The sequence below is a fragment of the Euleptes europaea genome, chromosome 4 (genome assembly GCF_029931775.1).
Source record: "Euleptes europaea isolate rEulEur1 chromosome 4, rEulEur1.hap1, whole genome shotgun sequence".
Taxonomy (NCBI): Eukaryota; Metazoa; Chordata; class Lepidosauria; order Squamata; family Sphaerodactylidae; genus Euleptes; species Euleptes europaea.
In genome coordinates, this window is record NC_079315.1 from 32,437,589 (window position 1) to 32,452,300 (window position 14,712).

Here is a 14,712-nt window from a genome sequence, read left to right on the forward strand (position 1 = left end):
AGTGAAACTCTGGATCCCACATGAGAAGTTCCCTTGCTAGACTTGAACACATATCTGTGTTCCAGATTGAAATCCTTGTGTTTGAAGAGAAATATATTTCAGTGTAATCATTATCCAATTTCTCAAAATGTTACTGGTGTAGTGATTAAGGAACTAATTAATCCTGTTGTCTTTCACAAATCAGCAAATAAATCTTTTTCAGCTCCAAAGTTGGGTTTGAGGACAATAGTAGGTCAGCAGCAAGTAGGATCATAAATAAAAATGAACACACTCAAGCTCTGTTAAGAATGGTACTTTGATGTATATTATTATTTTCATATATATCAGAGATTTGGCAAGTGCAGCAAAGTGCGCTAAGGATTCAATAAACCATCTGACAAGGGCAAGGGAGTCATCTATTAAAAATAAGTCTGGAGGGGAGTTTTTAGACCAGTAACAGCTGTTTATACAGCTGAAGAAACCGGGAACAAACTAAAACTCGCAATTGCAATACAGCAATGTGTTAAAATTACAGGTGTTCAAATTGAATATCAAAAATATAAAATAAGCCTCTACACTCAGGATGTGGTTATAACACTCACACAATGTGTTAAAAAAATCTTTGCAAGAATTCCTTGTACTGTTTAACAATTTTGGTGATGTTATCTGCTTACAAAATAATTGAAATATTAAATCTATAATTATGGTGCGAAGTATAGATAAACTCTTTGAAAGATAAACTGTTATTGCTTACTGGAATGCCATGGGAAAAAATTTTAAAATGGGAATGTAACACTCTCATTGGCAGGGCCCAAACATAATTTTGTTCTTTATCCTCCCCTTCCCCCAATCCCATTCCATACATATAACCAAAGAGTTATGAAAGGGGAAAAAATCTATTATTTTCTGAAATGACATAAATAGACATACTAGACCTCCATCCATCCCCGTTCCCCCCACCATTCCATGGCTGCTGATATCTTGAACAAGCTTTATAAGGCTATGTTAAACCTAGGTTAAGAAATCAAAAAGGCACACCCTGGGATAAATTAAATATTTTCAGGTTTGAAAGGATTTTCACAGTTAAAATGAGGGCTTTTCCAAAACCTTTTCCATATGTTTTTCTTTCCCTATTGTTAATAACATGACCTAACTGAGTTCTTGACAGTGATATTTCACTGACAGCTCATTCCTGAGCCCAGCGGTGCCTGGGGATGGTGTGGCCAGGGTGCTGCTGCAGTGCCTCCAAAGAGGTTTGGAAGCTGCCATGAGCAGGAAAAAGGGCCATTTAACTCTAAACAATAAAAATTGGGGGGGGGGAGCCCCATAGACTAAAGCGATGCTGCGTTAGCAAAAAACCTGGCGCAGCACAGCTGAGGCAGAAGGGGACGTTCCCAGGCTGGAATGGGTTAGGAAGCTGCCTACTGGCAGCTTCACCCCTGAAACGCTCTGGGAACGCCCTCTGGGATGACAGCATGAGCATTTGCGCCAGTGGGATGTCAGCGGGAGGCCGAGCCGGCATCACAGGGCTTCACTGCCGTGGCAGTCCGCAGAGGCCAGAGTGAGCACCCCAGCGCTGGTGTCCGTGCCAGTTTTGGCGGCGCAAGGGGCTCAGGCTCCAGCGCAAAGGGCATGGGTGCTGGCGCAGCCACTTGCGCACCTCCTATGGACTTTCGACCCCAGGGCTCAGGAATAAGTTGTAATTGTAACTAGGTGTGATTTAAAAAAAATGAAATTGCCTTCCTTAAAAGTATGCTTTGAAAAGGGAGTGGTAGCTATACCTGATCTACTTTATTACCACACTTAGAAAAGGAATGGTTTGGGGTATAACTGACATTTAGAACTGAACAATATGGTGTTCAAATTTTTTTTATAGAAAATGCTTGCTATGGTTCATGAAATAGATGTCATTCCCAGGAAAACAGATAAGCCTTTTCTCTGAGCTATACTAATGTCTTGGTAAACTTATAAATCTAAACTGAGTCTGAATATTTCATCATTAAGACTGTCAGAATGCATCATATTCAGGGTTATTAGGAAACCTAGAAGTATGGGAAAGACATAATTTAGCTGAATTTGAGAACCATTTTTATGATAGATACCATCTTTTTCATATCAAGATATAATTATATAAATGAATGGTGTGAGAACATCCGTTTTTCATTACTTGCAAATACATTTGTTAAGCTTTTTATGAAGATACTTTGGAGGGATTGGCAAAGATCACAATTTGATGGTCTACAGATGCATGGGGTTGGTTAAGAATATTTGTACTAGATGAATCTGGGCACAGTCCAAGGTTATCAAAGGAAATGGGCAGAATATCTTAATGTGAGAATCCCACAAGGTGTTCAGAAATGGTTTGGGTTAATGTGCCATCAATGCCATCAATCCATAAACTTGAAAGACAACATGCATGAAGTGTTATTTCAGTCATACTTGATGTTCTCTAAGCTTCAGAACATACATACAACAGACTCAGTCAGTTGCTGAAAATGTGGTTTCCATCCAGCAGATTGTATTTATTACTGGTGGTAGCAATGTCCAAAAATACAAATCTATTGGCAAGCAAACATTCAACTTATTAGAAAAAGCACCGATTATTATTTACCTAGCAGTTCCTGTTATACGATACTTACAATCTTGAATTAATCATTTGTCTTCTGTGTGCTGCCAGAATAAACTTGAACGAAAGCAACAACACCAGGCTAAGGGATGGACCAATATGTAATGAAATAAACAAGAAACATACACGAAATACTGCAATGTATACTAATCTATATAGTGTCTAAGCACACATGTAAACAAACATTACAGTCCAACCTCACATGGGGGTAAATAAGACAGAGGAATCCAACAAGACGTGAAGAATACTGGTGGTCAGGTAAGTGTGGCTGCTGAACAATGATCCAAAATGGATCAAAAAGGTCAAAAGAGATCAAAGAAGGAGACGGTCTCCTTCTTTGCTCTGTTTTGGACCTTTTTGATCCATTTTGGATCATTGTTCAGCAGCCACACTTACCTGACCATTAGTATTCTTCACGTCTTGTTGGATTCCTCTGTCTTATTTACCCCCATGTGAGATTGGACTGTAATGTTTGTTTACATGTGTGCTTAGACACTAAATAGATTACTATACATTGTGGTATTTCGTGTATGTTTCTTATTTATTTCATTACATATTGTTCCATTCTTTAGCCTGGTGTTGTTGTTTTCATTCAAACATTGCTTTTTATAACACTATTTCATTTTTGGCCAGAATAAACTTAGCAAAGTAGTGGGGAACAGATGAGTGCTTGCCAGCTAAGACATGTCTGAAAACAGTTTGATTATAAGATGCTAGAGATCTGTGGTGCTTCCCTACTCTGACCGTAGATAAATGTGGGTGACCTCAAAGTTACCCTGATATGGTGGCAGCCAGTTTCAATTGTGTAAGTGTTCAGCCCTGGACCTAGAAAAGGGGTGCAAAGCAAGCAGAAGGGAGCTAAAAGAGTCAGAGGAAGAGAAGCAAAGGCAGGATCCAAGAATTTCATGGCAGCCAAACACATACCCAAAAGGACACATGAAGCAATCTTATATGAGTCCTGTTCACGTTGTACAATAAATGCAAGTCTATCTTGCATCTTGTTTGTAAGAAAGAGCCAACTTGCATGCATTTGACAAATGATACTGAGGACCTGTACTTGGCTAAGTGTGGGGTTTAAATCACATGTTCAGCTAGAAATTGAATTTGGGGCCTCTGCAAGCAAAGCAGATGCTTTACCACAACTGAGCCACACCAAGTCCAAAGGTTCAGCATAAAGTCAGATGGTGTGCAGATAGTTATACTAGACCCGTGTTGGCGAACCTATGGCACGGGTGCCACTTCCGGCACGCATAGCCCTTTCTGCCGGCACGCACGGTTCCTCCAAGCCGCTGGCCTTTCCGGCTCTGCCCCACCCCGGATGGGGGAGGCTGTAGCCCAGGGATGGGGAACCTCCGACATCATTGGCGGTGGCCCCAGGACTCTCCCACAGAAGCTGCCGCCATTGCCGCCGCTGGAGCGTGCGCGGCCAGCCAGACGGGTGGGAGAGTGGGGAACAGAAGCCGAGCGCTCACACTCGGCATGGCCAGCGGCTTCTCCGGCGCCCTCTGGGCCTGTCGGGCGGAGGGCATGGCTGGTCAGTGGGTGCGAAGGAGGCGCCCTCTGCCCCACCCTGCTCGCCTCTCACAAGCCTGCCGCCGCGCCCCACCGAGTGGCAAATCCAAGGCAAAACCTCCCATGCATAAATGGCCTCTTTCTTTTTCTGTCTCCCTCTGTCCTTTTCTTTCTCTCCCTTGCTCCATTTCTTTCTCCCTTTCTCTCTCTTTTTCTTTCTTTCTCTCTCTCCCTCCCTTCCTTCTCTTTCCCCCTCCCTTCCCTTCTTTCCTTCCTTCCTTCCTTCTTTCCCTCCAGCGGCTTCACCGGCGCCTTCTGGGTCTGTGCGGGCGGAGGGGCGTGCAGTCCTATTCCACAAGCTATCCTCCAGTGCCCACAAGCTATCCTCCAAACACCTTTCCATTTGTCTTGATATGTAGAGAGAAAACACTAAGGAACTAGTTGCCAATCTCCAGGTACTAGCTGGAGATCTGCTATTACAGGTGATCTCCAACCAATAGAGATCAGTTCCCCTGGAAAAAATTGCCACTTTGGCAATTGGATTCTATGGCACTGAAGTCCTTCCCCAAACCCCGCCCTCCTCAGGCGCCACCCCAAAAACCTCCCACTCATGGCGAAGAGGAACTTGGCAACCCTAGCCTCTCCCTCTGGGCCCCCTCTGGGGGTGGTATTCAGGTTACATTGCCGCATTGGCACTCGGCGATAAATAAGTGGGTTTTTGGTTGCAGTTTGGGCACTCGGTCTCTAAAAGGTTCGCCATCACTGTACTAGACCCTTCCAGCCATCACTTCTGTTTACTGAATGTACAGCTGTCTCAGGGGCAGGGAAACATATATGCTTGTGAACGATATCACAATAGACCCAGTGATGAAGGAAATACTGGCCATCTGGGCATGGCCTAATCTAGTACCCTTCCCTGGAAGACTGCCTCTCCTAAAAGTGTAGAGGTGTCTGCCAAGATGACAAAATTGGCTTCATTACATAAGATCACAAAAGGACAATACCACAAGTCATTCTTAGCTCGCATTCGGACATTTAAAACACTTCAAGCCTCTGAAAGCTTTTTAACACTAGTAAGTGTTAACTCTGGTAATTCAGACCTTTAAAACCCGAAGTGTTTTACGGTAGGTCACAAATACTACTGTGAGTATTTAAGATGTAGTTATTTTAGCATGGTGAATCAGAAATCTGGCCTGCCGCAATATAAAAGTCAGGTGAATATATGAGGCATTCCTGGGAGTGTAGAATGTGCAAACTCTGTTCATACAGGACAATGTTGAGGTCCAGTGGGCATAGCCTGTACTGTGTAAGATCTTTAGGCTGTGTTCACGAAATCGTCTATGAGATTTCCATGACCAGTGCACAAGACTTCCTTGGCTGATTAGTCAACAAGAAAAAAGTTCTCTAAAGAGCTAAATCTTGTGAAACTGCTGCACTTGCTCCCCCCACCCCGAACTATTTGTTTTAATGGAATTGGCAAAAGAAAAGCTCCTTTGCTTGCTAATGCCACATTAAACTGTTTTGCACGTTGAAGAATAAATGGCGCGTACCTACTACATAGGCTGCTTTCACATGGATATTTATTCCATCTTTGCTTCCAGACTAGAATGCTGTTTTGGGGACATATGACAATGTCTTCTAATCACCCCGTTGCAGGTTCTCACTCTCTCTCAGAAATAAACCCTTGCACTCCAAGCACATTAGCATTCTGTCTGGATGAGAAGGTGTGCGTTTAGAAAGATCCCTCCCACACTGGCGCCATTTCCCATCTGTCAGTACCTCAGTGCTTCCAGTTTCCTGCTGCATCACCAGAGTGTTTTTTTTTAATGTTATAGTGCTGTAGATATAGTTCTGTGTATACATAGAAATTACTGTTTTGTTAAAGAAGACGGGAAACTCCTTCAAGTGACTCTGTACAGAAAAAAAGGAAAAGGAAATGGTAGCTGGCAAGTGACGAAAGTGCACAGAAAACTTTCATATGGACACTCTGTTGCCAGTGCCTCTGCATTTCTCAGTGGCAATGAATACAAAACAGAGAATCCTTGTCATGTGGCTGCAGCTGTAATGATCCCGAGAAGGAAATTTTGATGCCCAAAGAACATAAGAAAGGCCATGCTGGATCAGACCGAGGTCCATCAAGTCCAGCAGTCTGTTCACACAGTGGCCAACCAGGTGCCTCCAGGAAGCCCACAAGCAAGACAACTGCAGCAGCACTATCCTGCCTGTCTTCCAGAGCACCTAATATAATAGGCGTGCTCCAGTGATCCTGGAGAGTATAGGTATGCATCATGACTAGTATCCATTTTGACTAGTTAGAACATAAAAACATAAGATTAGTTAGAACGTAAGAACATTAGTTAGAACATAAGAACAGAAGATTGCATGCACTTTACTTGTCCTCATGAATATCAGCTTCTACTACTTCATGCCCTGACCTGGATGGCCCAGGCTAGCCTGATCTGTCAGATCTCAGAAGCTAAGCAGGGTCAGCCCTGGTTAGTATTTGGATGGGAGACCACCAAGGAATACCAGGGTTGCTGTGCAGAGGAAGGCACTGGCAAACCACCTCCATTAGTCTCTTGCCATGAAAACCCCAAAGGGGGTCGCCATAAGTCGGCTGCGACTTGACGGCACTTCACACGCATACTACATGTCTAAAAATTGTGTGTAGTCTATTTTAGTGATTAATAAGTAATAGGTATATGATAGATACATTAGACATCCCTTTTGTCTCTACACCTGATACAACTGGAGTTATTTGAGGAACATCTCTAGGGCCCATCTAAAGACAACCATGTATCTGCTTTCAGTTTCTGTGAAGGAGGACTGTCATTGCAATGCCCTCAGAAGTCTCTGATGCTGTTTTCCAGCTTATTGTCTCTAATCGTCTGATTATTATTATTATTATTTTAAAAAACACAGGATAATCTCAAAACTGAACAGATCTTGAGAAGCAAGAAAAGCAGCATGAGTGACTCCTTTGGGACTGGTAAGAAACCATTTTTCGGCACTTGATTGCCTCCCCCCCCCCATATTTGAGATTGGTCACTTGCCATTACAGCCTCCTTCAGAGTGCAGCCATTTTATTCAATGAACTAAACAACCAGCCAATTGCTGATCCCATTTAATTAACTTTCATATGCCCTGCTTGATGGCAGCAGACATCGCTCCCAATATAAAATGCAAAGGTACTGCTTTTATTTATTACTTATAGCCTGCCTCTATGATAGCAGGAGCAGGGCAACTAACAGGATGATTTCTGGTTGATTTTTGTAAGGCGTTGCCCGTTCCTCCACCTGGGGTGGTGTCTCTGCCACCCGGGCCACTTGCTCCACCAGGGCTTCTTTGGCCTCAGAATAGGTTGGTGACAAGGATGAAGATTCTGTTCCTTCCCCGGCTGCTTGGTTCCCCACGATGTAGGAATCAGGCAGCCTACATCCTCCCTGGCATCAGCTCCTGCTCTTTCTATTAAAGGGTTGGCTCCACCCCTTCCTCCCATCTGGGCCTCCCTAGCCCCTCCCCCTGGGAATCTATATATACAACTCTCCTACCAATGAGCCCCTTTGACTCCACCCCCTGAGCAGGCCTAAACATGGGTCTTTTCCACCGGCCTCATCCTGTCTCTGCCCTTGCTCTGCCCTCTCAAGCATCCGGCCTTCTTCTTGAGGAGGCGGTGCTTGCAGCCTCCCATGCAGGCTTGTCTTATCTCTTTGGCTCCAGTCCCTACTGCTCAGGGAGAGGGAGGTTGATGTGGCCCGTTGTGGTTTGGGTTGGTGCGGGCCGCTTGGGCTGGCTCCTCTCTGCCTCTCAGCTGTTTGGCGGGGCTGGCTGCAGGGTGTGGTGTGGTCAGTTTGCTCCGGTGGCATCCCGGGGCCCATTCCTGGAGATGAACATTTCCCCAGGTAAGCGTGTGCCCCTCGGGACAATTTTGGGACACATCTGAAATATGCCCAAATAGACCAGCTTGGACCCTGACCATCTTTGGAATAGCCAAATTTGATGTACCAGACCTCAGGAAATACTGTGATACTGGGAGAATATGTGTAGGAACGAATGCATACTTTGTGTGATCTCTCTTTTTCCTCCAGCCCATTTAGGAAGACGCAGGGGAGCAGGCAGGTACAGACCAACAGTGTAATTGCATTCTACATAAGCTTAGCAAGAGCAGGCAGGTAATTAACCAGGGGGATGCCATGATTAAAGTGATGATCTAGGAGAGGCGAGATCTGGCTTGAAATCCTTGCTTTCTATGCAACTCACCAGGCCAGTTGTTCTCTCTCAACCTAATCTCCCTCACAGGAGGATAAAATGGAGGAAGGGAGAACCATATAAGCTTCTCTAAACTGCTTGGAGGAAGGGATAAAAATGTAATAAACAAAAAGAACATCTAAGAGTTTCTCTTGTTATAGAAACCTAACAGGGCTGGTTGAGAAAGGTAGTAAACAGTGATTCACCAACTGGCATGGCTAGGTGTTCAATTCTAGGTGTTTGTTAGTCAAGGTGCTAGATGTGGCTGATAAAAGTCTATACATCTGGATCCTCTATATTTTCAAAAAGAACTTCTCTGTATGACCTTACATAACAGTCTTATTTGGGGATGCTGTACTTGTAGTACCAGTAAGTATAATTGGGAATAGTACATGGCTTAGCATTTTTAGCAGTGGGATCAAAACTATGAACTTAATTGTCAAAGTAGACTCAGCACAGCATTCTCAAACTTTTTTTTCTGTTTAGCTTTTGGAAATTATATTGACATTAATTCTATGTTTTGAAGGTTAAAAAAGAAATTCCTTGCTTTGTGATTATAAGTTTTTTTTTTTGAGGTGGGGAGTTGGGTATTTTTTAATATTATTGACAGTTATTTACTGACTGAATTACAAGCTGGGCTTTTGTTAAAGATGAGCTGAATGCAGATAAAGAACTCTAAATAGGATAAAATTGAATGGGTTTATATGTGAATATCTTTGTGGTGGCCTCCTGATGCCAGAGATGAGCTTTTTTATTTTTAAAGCTGCACAGTGGCTACTCTCTTAGGAAGTAGACAGTATTGCATCGAGCCTAGTAAGCCATTCTCTTTCTGTACACAACTTTCTTTCCTGTGTAATCACATTCCTTCTTTGAATCTTTAGCCGGCAATTTGGATGTTGCATGTCTATGGCACAGATTTATGAGCAGTACTTCAGAATGTGACAACAAGTGATTGGTCCAAGTTATCATTCACAAATTAAAGTTAGGTTTGAAAGTTCTTTTTAAAAAAACACCCACAAAGTTAAGCAGGAAGGCAAAGCTGTGGCAGGCTGTCAGATTTAATGAATTTGAATTGGTTTCTTTATGACCTAGAGATTTGAAACAGCTGCTTTCAGAGCATCAGAACAATATTTTAGAGGCTCAGGTGGCACTCTTGTAGGGCTAAAAGGGATTCATAGGAATGTCACAGGCATCAGGAAACAGACATAGGCTAGTGTCTGCGGATGTATCAAAATCTGTTTCATCTGATTCTCATGTTAGATGTTTGTGGTTGTTCAAAAAGGTTAAGAGCTGTAATATGTTCCTGGAAAAATTGAATTTTAGGAAGACTAATGCCTTCCAAGTCTACATATAATAATCTGTAAACAAGTATAAAATGAAGGAATAAAAAGTAAAGTGAAAATTCTCTGAGAAATTTCTCTTCTGAAAACATAGCCAGTGAATTCTTTATTGTCGTACCCATCAAAATCAGTGGGAGTTTCGCTTGTGAACTTTAGAATATTTATTCAGATCCCCACCCCCCTTCATTGTCCCTAAATGTGGCCATGGCATCTTAAAGTTTCATCTCTCAATGCACCCCTGATTTAAAAAAAACAACAAAGAAATTATATTGGTTTTTTTGTGCTCATCACACAGATGAGCCTACTGAGCTAGAGATGTGCAGAAACCCACTTTGTAAACTCCATTAATGAGTCCAAATTCCTTCTTGCTATGACTCAAAATAGCAGCATCTCTTAATGATCACCATCAATGTGAGGTGGACATTATTATTTTTTCTCTCTGGCTTGGATGATGCTTTGATGACAGGAAAAAAACCCTCTCCTGCCCCTCTTGAACTTAATTAGTGCTGTTAGTATGAAGGCTGTGTGTGTGTGTAGGCATTTTTTTGGTTTTCAGGGCAAGAGATGTTCTGAGGTGGTTTGCCATTGCCTGCCTCCGTGTCACAACTCTAGTACTCCTCAGAGGTTGCCCATCCAAATATTACCAGGGTTGACCCTGCTTAGCTTCTGAGCACTGACAAGACCAGGCTAGCCTGGAGCTCTCCAGGTCAGGTCAGTTTGCTTTTACATATGACTTATTTAAAGTGTGTGTGTGTGGGGGGGGACTGCTGGGAGCTTCATACACAGAGGTCTCCCAGACCTTTACCTGCTCTGGCCCTCAGAAGAAGAGTTGGTTTTTATATGCTGACTTTCTCTACCACTTAAGGAAGACTCAAACCGACTTATAATCACCTTCCCTTCCCCTCCCCACAACAGACACCCTGTGAGGTAGGTGGGGCTGAGAGAGTGTGACTAGCCCAAGGTCACCCAGCTGGCTTCATGTGTACAAGTGGGGAAACAATCCAGTTCACCAGATTAGCCTCTGCTGCTCATGTGGAGGAGTGGGGAATCAAACCCAGTTCTCCAGATCAGAGTCTAGTCCACTGCTCCAAACCACCGCTCTTAACCACTACACCATGCTGGCTCTCAGTGACTATGCTACACTAAACTCAGGGATGTTGTAATCTTTCCCTGTGTAGCTTGTCATCCAGTGTTCAGGAGCCTCTTCACTGATTGTTCCAAGGGACCAAGAAGCAACGTTTATGTTCTAGGTATCCAAAAAAGGCTGCTGTAGTGCAGTTGTTACCCCTAGCAGGCAATCTCCATTTTAGATGGGGGAATTAGCATTTGGAGACTAAGCTTAGCAAGGGGGAGGGGTACAGGATCTTTATGCCCATTTTTACAGGGATGAGGCTCCTTGGAAAACCCTTCAGTAAAGAAGCATTTTTTCTGAGATTTATGTTTTTTTATTGAAAATAGTTGAAACACATAGCAACAGAATCAACACATCCATTACACACAAGAGGCTAGGAAATAAAAGTGAAGAGGGGTGGACACAAGGATATGAGGACTATGAGGGCAATAGTTACCTACCCAGAAGAATGTGATGTCCAGATGATAGCAGCGCTGAGAGGCAGAGAAACTGATCAGCGTTTCTCAGAAGTGAAAGGACCTTACAGGCAAGTAAGGGGTGAGTGTTGCATCCAAGAAAAACACGCACACATTTGAATGATAAAAAGGCCACTACTTACAGCAAAAATGAGCCCAAGGGCTGCATGAGGTAACTGGCAAAAAAAGATGGACTTTGCCAGGGACAGAAGGTTTAATTACTTCTCGGGTGGCCGAGATGTTAAAGTATGAAAGGGCATCAGGTAATGGTAACATGGAAGAATACCTTAGTTTGCCTGATTAAGCGCTGGCAAATATTTTAATATAGATTTTCAGATGTGCGAAGATGTTTGGGAGGTTTTCCCAAGAATGGAGGAAGTGGACAGGAGATGTCTTGCCTTAATCTTCTCTGCATGCTAGATGAGGCTAGAGGATGATTCAGATATGCTAAGAGGGTTGGTCAGAGTTCTATGAAAGGACTCTGATTGCTGATGGAATTAAGGTGCTGACTATCAGTCTGCTGAGAGAGCTTCATTTAGGATGCGAGGGAGGCTCATTTACTTCCTTTTGTTTCCAGTTTTTCCACCTGGAGGCCATAGGAGCCTGATGGTCCAGAGCCCTGGATTCCTTGGTTCACCTTGGCTTATCAGTACTGTGCTTTTCCTGGCAGCTTTGGTCCCATATACCCTCATGGCATACCAGGTTGCTGGGACAGATAGGGGGCCAACACAGTAGCAAAACAAAATCAGTTCAGAGGGTCATTTTCTTTAAGAAGCACATCTGAGAACATATTTTTTAATGTAAACCATGGTGTTAATTTGTTAGCTGAGTGGAAGGGGGGATGTATGTGCAGATTACATTGCTGGAAGCCTGGATTTCCTGAAATTCAATTTCTAGCCTAAAAAGAGCAAGAGTCCAGTAGCATCTTAAAGACTAACAAAAAATATTTTCTGGTAGGGTATGAGCTTTCGTGAGCCACAGCTCACTTCTTCAGATACCTGAAGAAGTGAGCTGTGGCTCATGAAAGCTAATACCCTACCAGAAAATATTTTTTGTTAGTCTTTAAGGTGCTACTGGACTCTTGCCCTTTTCTACTACTGCAGACAGACTAACACGGCTACCCACTGTGGCCTAAAAAGAGAATTTCATATTACTAGACATCAGCAATAGACTCACAGGTGCAGCAGGCACCTGCAATGTTTCCACTCCTGTTGTTTTTCATCACTGCCTCTCCTAAATGACTGCTTCCTTCAGAAATAGGTCAGAATTGTAGCCAGTGAGTTATTTCTACACTGATTTCTGTATTAATTTCTGCAAATCCCATCCTGTGACTTAGGTTTTTCGCAGTACATCATTCCAAATCATCCTATTGGGAGGCACCTCCCCTTTCCACATTCTTATCTTTTAATTTCTGGAACAATCTTCTAGTTTGGTAATTCACAAATCAGTACTTTCTCAATTGTGTGCTACAAGGCAGTGGCTGCTTACTGCATCTCTGGATGATTCATAGTGCTGCTTCCTAAGAACATAAGAAGAGTCATGCTGAGCTGAATCAGGCCAGTGGTCAAGGTTGAGGGGGGACATGATTGCTTTTTTTAAGTATTTGAAGGGCTGTCACTTAGAGGAAAGCAGGGAGCTGTTCCTATTGGCAGCAGAGGATAGGACTCGCAATAATGGGTTTAAATTGTGGGAGGAAAGGTACCAGCTGGATGTTAGGAATTTTTTTTTTTTTACAGTATGAGTTGTTTGACAGTGGGATCAGCTACCTAGGGAGGTGGTGAGCTCCCCCTCACCGGCAGTCTTTAATTAGAGGCTGGACAAATACTTGTCAAGGATGCTCTAGGCTGATCCTGCATTAAGTAGGGGGTTGGACTAGATGGCCTGTATGGCCCCTTCCACCTCTGTGATTCTATAATTTGTTTTTTCCATGTAAGCTATATACCTCCTTTGGTCTTCCTACGCCCTTCAGTCTTGTCACCTATCTTGTGAACAACAGCGGCTGTAGGGTCTTTTTACTGAACACCTCACTGGTAGTTCCCTGTATGCCTGACAGCCATACAACAGAAATCATACATTCAGGCAACATCACTTTTGGAAATGTCAAATCTTTCTTTGGATCTTTACCTTGGTGTGTGTGTGTGTGAAGCACCTTCAAGTTGCAGCTGACTTATGGCAACCCAGTAGGGTTTTCAAAGCAAGAGACTAACAGAAGAGGTTTTCCATTGCCTCCCTCTGAATAACGACTCTGGTATTCCTTGGTGGTCTCCAATCCAAATACTAACCAGGGTCGACCCTCTTATCTTCTGAGATCTGATGAGATCAGGCTAGCCTGGGCCATCCAGGTCAGGGCACCTTGGTTGGTATGTAAGATAAAGTCCCCTGCCTGGTATAATTGTGCAAGCAATCCTCCAAGCACATACACACCTGATAAACAACCTCTCTTCAGGCTGCCTCAATATACTCCCTGGTGAGGAAGGGTAAGATAATAGCACTGTAATCTTAAACAGAGTTACACCTTTTGAATCCATTGAACTCATTGGGATTAGAAGGGTCTAACTCTGTTTAGGATGGCACTGTAAATAACCATCACCTCTTCCTTTACTCACTGCACTTAGACCTGCAGGCAATCACAAACACTTTTCACACATTATATTTTAAGTAAACACCTGTGCTGTTTTAAGCATGCTCCTATAAATGTAAAGTGTAAACTTGATAATCACATACATTTTACAGGCACACTCATCAAGCAGCCAGGATTGGTTGCAGCCCCCTGGTGATCATCAGCTTGGTGGAGAACCCAGATTTGCCTCTCAGTAGTGCCTGCGTGAAATTGCCCATAGAGTGATGGTGATTTGTAGCAAGTGCTTTTCAGGACAACCTAGGTGTGAACCATCAATTTGTAGCATATTTCTAGATAAGGTTCCTCCTGCTTCCTTTTCTCAGAGCAGACCCTCAACCAATCAGATGCCAAAAGTATTAGATGTGATACAGTCTCGTTTGTCTTTTCAACAGAGCTTAGTCAACCCCCAGAGATCATGTAATTGAATGCCAATTCAGTCCCTGCAGCAGGCAGATGAAGATCTTTGATTCCAAGGCATGTACACTTAATCGTCCCCGCCTTGCCTACAGCTGTATCTTATGGCACCATTTAAGACCATGTGTTTAATGGAGGAAAAATTAGGCTTTGCGTAATATGATTTAGCGCTTCCATGTCATCATGTGGTTCAATTACAGTAAATAGTTAGCACAGATGGTGTTGATGCTGCAGTATGAGAAATGTTATTTGACACATATGCATGCAAGTAAGCAACCCAACTTGAAATACCTATCGCTGGCGATCCTATTGATGTTTACAGCGAAGAAAGCATTTTGCACAGCTTGAGCATTTTGTTGAGAGAGTGGCATGGTGAGTAGCTAATT

General features: G+C 43.3%; 1 protein-coding gene across 1 annotated transcript in view; it reads left to right on the forward strand.

The window, feature by feature from the left end:
* The window catches only part of LINGO2 (leucine rich repeat and Ig domain containing 2), a 418,971-nt gene that overhangs the window by 113,530 nt on the left and 290,729 nt on the right, over nucleotides 1-14,712 (forward strand). Inside the window, exon 2 of the mRNA XM_056848514.1 lies at nucleotides 7,040-7,106. The gene's annotated coding sequence lies outside the window, so the exon portion shown is untranslated. The remainder of the gene's footprint in view (nucleotides 1-7,039; nucleotides 7,107-14,712) is intronic.